Below are 8603 nucleotides of genomic sequence, written 5' to 3' on the forward strand. Positions count from 1 at the left end.
CCAAGATATTTTCCAAAGTATTAGAAGTGAGAACTAAAATTGGATCTTCCTTGGTATAATCTAAAGCTAGAAAAGCCTTTAGCCATTAAATTGTTGCTTTTGTTCCCAATGTCTTCTCAATACTGGAAAACAAACAAGTAAAACTTAAAAAAACAAACAAACAAAAAAACAAGGATAGCAGGGAGAAAAATCAATAAACACATTCAGAAATTAAAACCTGTTTTCTGGGATGTTTGGACATCTTAAAACAGCAGTTTTTACAAGAAGATGGTTCCCTTCTCTGCCTTAGGCTTTAATTCTTGTAGTTGTGACAGTATCTGGACAGACAAGTTAGCAATTCACCTGGCTTTAAAGTTATTGGTGGGGTACAACTGCAACTGAAATAATGGAAAGTACAGAGTAACACATATGAGGCTTATCTAATCATCATGCTTTGTCTGTAAATGTCAGAATGAGTTATTCTTTAGTGTGTCATGGGTACAATCAATACCACTGAAGGAAGTTAAATGTTTTTGGTACTTGTTTAAAAACATACTTCAAAGTTACTTGATATAGAACTGGCACAGTTTCTGCAAAATAATCATTGGAACATCCCTCAAGGAGGTTTCTACAGTGGCACCTTGCTTACTCCATTTTCACTGGGAGGTATATTTTCTTTCTTTCTACTTCTTCTATTGACCTTTTATTTGCATGCACAGGATATATATTTTCATTCAGAAAATATTTTTGAGTGTCTCTTATGCTGTGGACTCTGTGTTGGGTGCTGCACACTTAGAGTTAATGACAGCTCTCCCTGCCCTCATGGAGAAAGTTCAATGTGATTTGGGAGCCTCTAGAATGGGCACCAAATTGCTTTGGGAATGGAAAAAGGAGTCTGTAAGGCTACCTGGAAAATGTATCAAATAAGGTGGAAAGGTAAGTAGGAACAAGGCATGTGAAGGTGGGAAGAGAGGATGGTCACCAGCAGAGACTCGTATACCCTATACATGCATGGGCGGTGACTGAAATCAGTCAACATCAGTTTGTGAGCACTTCCAGAGCAAGAACACTTCCTTGTTTATATACATATCTTTGCTGCTTAGTTCAGGGTTGGTATTTAATAGGTGCACCATACATGTTTGTTTGTTTTGTTTTGTTTAATATGTGTTTATTGATTTCAGAGAGAGGAAGGGAGAGGGAGAGAGAGAAACATCAATGATGAGAGAGTCATTGATCAGCTGCATCCTGCACACCCCCTGCTGGGGATCAAGTCTCAACCCGGGCATGTGCCTCGACTGGGAATCGAACCTGTGAACTCTTGGTTCATAGGTCAATGCTCAACCACTGAGCCACTCTGGCTGGGCCATACATGTTTAACCAAAGAAATAAAAAGAAGATGCAGAGTTAACTAAGACAAGCTAGAAGGAAGACATGAGAGCTGCCAAGAGTAAAAATCAGCAGTTATAAAAGGTGGAAAAAATATTTAAAAGTCTTTGAATAAAAAGTTTAAGGAAAACTGGGGATAAAATTTAAACGAGGAAAGGAAAAACAAAGTAAAAGCAACAGGAAATGAGGCCTGAATATCCATGCCAAGTCAGACTCATGAGTATGACCACAAAAAGAAACACCCGCCAGACTTTTGTGGCTATCTTATCAAGGTGCTAGCCTACTTCCACTAGAAAAAAAACAAAAAACTTTTTATTGTTATAGGAACCAAGAGTTTCTACAATATCATTGAATCAAATGTTTGTCAGATAAATAGATGTTGATAATGTTGGAAACTACTGTCCTACTTTTTATCCTTCAAAGAGAATTTTTTCCCTAACATATATTTATGCCATCTGTTTAACCACAAGTAAACAGTCAGATTATTTTGTTTATAACCTCAAACCCAAAAGCTTGTTCAGAATAGAAATATGAACCAGAAATAAATTACATGGTAAATCAAACCGTCATTTTGGGGCTGGGACACTATGCAAAGTGGTTTGCAATTTGTCCTTTGCAGTGTAAATGAAAACCCCAAGATATTGGCAGGAGAAGAAACCCTTTTTTCTTTTTAAATTATGTTCTTGTATACATGAGAAACAGGCTTCACAAAAAGAAATGTCCCCATTTCTAAAAATTTGAAAGAAAAATGCCCCTTGAGAAAGTGGTAATTTTCAAGTATAAAAATGTATTCTTCCATTGGCCTGTGTGGCTCAGCTGGTTGAAGCGTCATCTTGTGCACTGAAAAGTTCAGTTCCCATCAGGGCACATACCTACCTAGGTTGCAGGTTTGATTCTCGGTCAGGGCTCGTGTGGGAGGCAACTGATCGATGTTTCTCTCTCACATCTCCCTCTTCTCTCTCTTTCTCTCTCCCTTTCTCTTTCTCTCAAATCAGTAAGCATGTCCTTGGATGAAGAATATTTAAAAATGTATTCTTTAAGAGAAATGCAAATTAAAACTACACTGATATATGACTTCTTATATCAGATAGGCAAAATCCCAAAAGTTTGAAAACTGATTATGTTGGTGAAGCTAGAGGGGAATGGTGTCCTTAATTTAGACTGGCGGAATTGCAAAGTGTCACAACCCTGTGACATATGGAAGCAAATTTGACAATATCTTTAAAAAGTACATATGCATTTACCCTTTAATTCAACAATTCTACTTGCAGAAAACTACTCCATAGATAAACTGGCAAAATATGAAAATATATATGCATAAATGATTCACTGTCATTTTACTATAATAGTTTCAAGAATGGAAATTACCCAAATGTCTGATTACGGGACTGGCTGAATAAACTATGTTTCATCACAATAGATTATTATGTATCTGTAAAAATAATAATAATAATTTGTAAAAAATACTATTTTCTATATAGTACAGTTATCTCCAGGATACATTGAATTAAAATAGTAAAATAAAGAAAAAGATGCATAGTATGCTACTTTTTAGCTTAAAGGGGGGATATGAGAATATTTCTACATTTTTTTTTTTCTTTACATTTTCTTATATTTAAAAAAATTGAGGACCATGGCCGAGTAGCTCAGTTGGTTAGAGTGTTTTTCCAATATTCCAAGGTTGCAAGTTCAATCCCTCATTAGTGCACCTAGAAGAATCAGCCAATGACACTGGCCAGTGTGCGCAGTAGTTAGAGCATTGCCCCATGAACTGAAGAGTCAAGGGTTCAATTCCCAGTCAAGGGCAGGTACCTGAGTCACATGTTCGATCCCCGGCCCAAGACAGGGCAGGTGCGGGAGGCAACCAATCAATGTGTCTCTCTCACATGGATGTTTCTCTCTCTCTCCACCTCCCTCTCTCCTTTCCACACACTTTAAAAAAATGCAATGGAAAAATTATCCTCAAGTGAGGACTAACAACAACAAAAAAGAATCAATCAATGAATGCATAAGTAAGTGGAACAACAAATTGGTGTTTCTCTCTCTTTCTCCCTCTCATTGTCTTTCTCTCCCTTCTTCTTTCTCCAAAATCAATCAATAAATTTTTTTAATGGAAAGATAATCTATATACACATTTATTTCATTATCTATAAAGGAATAAAGGAAATAGAATGAAAGAGATAGAAGCCAAAACTACTTTTCTTAGTATATACCATATTTTGTAGATTGGACTTGGAAACTGTGTAAATATTCTACTTACTTATAAAACAAATATTTTTAAATCCCTAAATATTTAAAGCAAAGTGAAACAAATGAAACTGAACCTGCTGGTGACAATACCACACCAAGTGACTTTGAAATACAATAATATAACTATACATTTCCAGTCGTGTGTACCATAGGAATAAAAAAAGATCTGCAAAAAAATATTAAACTGTGTTTAAGGAGCATCCTATTGGTAAGGTAGCATTTGAAATTAGTGTGTGTATTTTGAAACAAAGTAAATAATTAACAAGGATTTTCACTGGGAGAGAAAAACGATGCATATAAAAGATCATGAAAGTCAAGTCAAAAAGTCTCTAGTCCTGAATTTTATTGGAAGTATTTAGAATTAGTATAAACCATAATGTATTTTACATATAAAGGTTAATGAGCTTAAAGTTAAATCCAGAGAAATTATACAAACTGAAACATAGAGAGAGAAATGCTAAAAATATAAACAGAGCCCAAACGACCTCAATATAAAGCAATCTAATATCAAAGGCAAGTCTAATTGGAGCCTGAGGAAGAAAGGAGAGAATACAGGAGAAAGAAATATCTAAGTAAATAGAGGCAAACACTTTTTCAAATTCAATTTTTATAAATTTGACCAGGAATCCAAAAGCTCATCAATCCCCAAGACAAGATACCCACCACACCTAAGCACATCACGGTCGAACTGCTGAGACCCAAAGATAAGCGGAAAAGCTTAACAGCAGAGAAAATACAGTATATTTGTGAGACAATAGTAAGAATAACCACGACTTTTTATCAGAAATATTCAGGGTAGAAAATAAGGAAATCAAATCTTTAAAGTGTTCTATGAGAAAAAAGAAGGTATAGTAAAAGAAAATACCCTTAAAAATGGAGACAAAAAGAAGATAAGTACAGAGAAACAAAAGCTGAGAGAACTTCAACATACCAGCCATTAGCAGGCCAACATATAGACAAGTCGAATGAATACTTGAGGCTGAAGAGACATAATACCAGATGGAAACGTGGAAATGAAGGAATTGAGGGCACAGGAAATGGAAAATATATGGGCAACTATAGCAGATTTTTTTCTTATTTCTTGATTTTTAAAAAAAGACACTGACTATTTAAAGCAAGGATAATAACTCTGTATTTGTGGGGTTTAAGATATTTAGAAAGAAAATGCATGATAAAAATAGGAAGGAAGGAGTAAACAGGAGCATACTGTTGGGAGAATTTTATATTATATATGAAGTGGTGCAATATTAATTCAAGGGGAACTATAATAAGTTAAAGGCGTCCATTATAATTTGTAGGTGAAACCATTTTGTTTTAAAAAGAGTTTTAACTAAAGTGCCAATAGAGGAGACAATAATAGACTAGTAAAAATAAATATTCAGTAACTCAAATAAAGACATGAAAGGTGAGACATGAAATATTAATAGGTGATACAAATAAAAAACAAATACTAGATCATAGACAAGCCCAAATATATAAATAATTATATTAAATATAAAGAAAAGAAACCAGAGTATATAAGTAAAATTAAAATCTATTAACATATAGAGATTATCAGATTGAATAAAAAATACAAGACCAAACTATGTGCTATTTTTATACAAGATAAACTTTAAATATGAAATATAAACAAATCCATTGTTACAGTTACATACTTCCAACCACCTGTCCCAGTAATTAATATAGCAACAAACAAATCAATGTAGATACAGAAAATTTGAACAACACTGTCAACCACTTTGACCTAATTGGTATTTATAAAAAACTATAGCCCATATTAGCAGAATATAGATGCTTTTTAAGTGTTACAGAAAAAAGTATGCATTAAGTGCTTATATTAGTAAAGAAGAAAGGTCACAATCAATTATATAAACTTCCACTTAACTAAAACAGAAAAAGAAAAAAATTAAACCCAGAGTAAGCAGGAGTGACTAATGAAAGTAGGAATAGAAATCAATGAAATAGAAAAGAGAAGAACAATACAAAATCAATGAAACCAAAAGCTAGTTCTTTGAAAATATCACACAAAAAAAATGTTTAATATTAGTTAATTCTAGAAAAAGGAATTTGTTGGCAGGGAAACAAGAATGGAAGGGAGATTTTTACTATAGTAGCCTTCCCTTCCTTTTGAATGTTGAACCATTTTAATGTATTAATTAATCCAAAACTAAATCAAATTTAAGTTTAAAAGTAAAGAAAAACTTGCTTCTTTGAATCTCAGTAATTCGTAGTTCTATAGCTAGCTCCTGAGCTGTCTCCTGCAAAAGCCTTGGGTAGGACAGGTTGAGATGTGACAAAAGGATTAGAATCTAGTCAAGGAGATAATACAGTGCAGAGAAATATCATTACAGTGAATGTTATGTGCCAAGTTACATGACACAGTAGAGGCAATCCTCAGTGCATGTGAGCCAAACTTGCAGTCTCTTACATGGAGGGCTGTGCCAAGTAGGCATATAGGACGCCCTCCAGCCTCTGCCTTTTCCTCCATGGGGCTACAGTCCCATCCTCCAGCTCAGTATTACTGCATGTAAACACAGCTGTCTCTCACTCCTCCCCCATCTGCCCTAATTTTATCTGATGCTTTAAAATCCCACTGCATGCAGTCAAAGCTAGCAAAGGATATATAGTAGGATTTGGAAGGAGACAAATAATAGAAGGGAGAGGAAGAGAAAAGTTTCTTTGTTCAAATCTGGAAACACAAAATTATGACATAATTTACTTACATGGAAAAATTCATTTATATTTCCTATACAATCAACATATATATAAACACTTTGCTCAGCAATTATTTTTTTTGGATTTGACATCACATGCAACACAAGGCAACAAAAGCAAAATAAACAAGTGAGACTATATCAAACTAAAATGCTTCTGCACAGCAATGGAATCCAACAGAATGAAAAGGCAACCTGTGGAGTGGGAAAAAATATTTGTAAACCACGTTTCTGATAAGGGGTTAATATCTAAAATGTGTAAGAAACTCATACATTTCGTTCACACTATGGAAAATAGTATAAAGGTCCTTCAAGAAATTAAAAAAAAAAAAATCTTAGGAAACTCCACACTGTCTTCCATAGTGGCTGCGCCAGTCTGCACTCCCACCAGGAGTGTGCTAGGGTGCCCTTTTCTCCACACCCTCACCAGCACTTGTCATTTGTTGATTTGTTGATGGTAGCCAATCTGACCGATGTGAAGTGATACCTCATTGCCATTTTAATTTGCATCTCTCTGATGGTTAGTGACTGAGCATTTTTCTGTATATCTCTTGGCCATCTGTATGTCCTCTTTGGAGAAGTGTCTATTTAGGTCCTTTGCCCATTTTTTAATTGGATTGTTTGTCTTCCTTCTGTTAATTTGTGTGAGTTCCTTAAATATTTTGGAAACTAACTCCTTATCAGATGTGTCATTGGCAAATATGTTCTCCCATACAGTGGGATCCCTTTTCATTTTGTTGATGGTTTCCCAAAACACCAATCACAAAGAACTTATGCACCTCCATGTTCATAGCAGCACAATTTACAATAGCTAAGGTCTGGAAACAGCCCAAGTGCCCATCAGTAGATGAGTGCATAAAAAAAAAAAAAAATAGTGGTATATTTACACAGTGGAATACTATGCAGCTACAAAAAGAAGGATCTATTACCCTTTGAAACAGCATGGAGGGACCTGGAGATTATTGTGCTAAGCAAAATAAGCCAATCAGAGAAAAACAAATATCACATGATCTCACTTATATATGGAATCTAATGAACAAAATAAACTGACGAACAAAATAGATCCAGAGACATGGAAGCGTGGAACAGATTGTGGAATCCAGAGGAAAAGGGGAGGGAGGTGGGAAGAGATTAACCAAAGAATTTATACGCTTATACGCATAATCCCTAGATACAGACAGTGCAGAGAAGGCCAAGGGGGTGGGGTGGACAGGGTCAATAGGGGAAAAAAAGGGACATCTGTAAAACTTTCAACAATAAAGATAAACTTCAAAAAAAGGAATTAAAAATAAAGCTGCTGCCGGAGAGGCACAGGAGTGGGGACCCTCTGTTGCTTGTGGAGATCTTGGGGCGCAGCTGAAATAATAATTTTCAGAAGCACCCACAGGAGGATGATAGGTGGTAGAAGATTTTATTGGCCTAGTTACATTCCTCAGGTTGCAATGTCCCATTTCCCCCAAGCCAGTCCTGGAAGAGGAGCAACTGAGAGTTCAGCAGAGCCAGAAAGAGGGCCTACGTCCAGAGTTTCCATTCCATGTTGCAGCCAGGTGTGGTTCAGCATTAAGGCCAGATTAAAGTCCATTAGTCCACGTGTGGAGCCTAGCATGGCCCTGCACCATGTACACACAGGGGAGCACAGCCCCCTGCAGCAGGAGTCCCAGGAGCTAGGGGCCCTGGAGCCAAGAGAGAAAAATGGGGTGAACATCCTTTGTTTCCAAGTGTGGCTGATGGGCAGTTAGCCTCCCATATCACTCAGAGCTTACTGGGCATGCATCTAAATTGCTTTGTCTAGTCCCTTCCTCCATTGATCTGCAGGGAATAGACTGGAAGAATGTTAAATGAAGCTTTTTGGCAAAGCTGTGTAAATGGCATGCCTATATCTTTTGGTCTACCCTTTCATTCCTTTCCTGTTAAATAGCAACCAGGTTATTATAGCAGTATCAGAACTACCATATAATCCAGCAATCTCACTTCTAGGTATATATCCAAAGGAAAGGAAGTCACTATTTCAAAGAGATCATTGGACTCCAGTGTTCATTGCAACATTATTCATAATAGCCAAGGTATGTAAACAACCTATCAACAGATGAATAGATACCCCACCCCGACACACTCACAGGGTGGGGCAAAAATAGGCTTATAGTTGTGAGTACGTGGCACACAGACTTTATTCTTGTGTTATTATTTATTAATTAGTGTATTATTTTCCATAGGAACAACTGTTGTAAAAAAGGAAGAAAATTCTGCCATTTGAGACAACATGGGTGAAACTGG

The sequence above is a fragment of the Miniopterus schreibersii genome (assembly GCF_964146895.1).
Source record: "Miniopterus schreibersii genome assembly, chromosome: 9".
In the NCBI taxonomy this organism is placed as follows: Eukaryota; Metazoa; Chordata; class Mammalia; order Chiroptera; family Miniopteridae; genus Miniopterus; species Miniopterus schreibersii.